Genomic DNA, 418 nt, shown 5'->3' with positions numbered 1-418 from the left:
TCTATTCTAGCTTTTTGAATATTACCTCAAGACAAGCTGTAAACAGTTTTGGTGAGATGGTATCACCTGTCTAACACCTTTTTTAATTGGTATTTTGTCAGTTTCCAATATTTTACAGAATACCTCCTCTACTCCCTGTCTGGTACTCCCTGGTACTTGTACAGTCAAATGCCTTTTCGTAACCAATGAATACTATACACGGGTTTCCTATATTCGTTTATTTTTCCTCTTATTTGTGTGAGCGTGTGGATGTGATCTGTTGTTGAGAATCCACTGCGGAAGCCTACCTGTTCTCTAGGCTGGTTAGAATCCAGACTGTCAGAGATGCCAGTTGTGATGACTTTTGTGAATAGTTTGTAAGTAACTGAAAGGCGGCTTATTGGTAGGTAATATCCTTTCTGTCCCCTTGTTTATGGAT

This window comes from Penaeus monodon, chromosome 10 (assembly GCF_015228065.2).
Source record: "Penaeus monodon isolate SGIC_2016 chromosome 10, NSTDA_Pmon_1, whole genome shotgun sequence".
In the NCBI taxonomy this organism is placed as follows: Eukaryota; Metazoa; Arthropoda; class Malacostraca; order Decapoda; family Penaeidae; genus Penaeus; species Penaeus monodon.
This window is presented reverse-complemented; position numbering follows the sequence as displayed.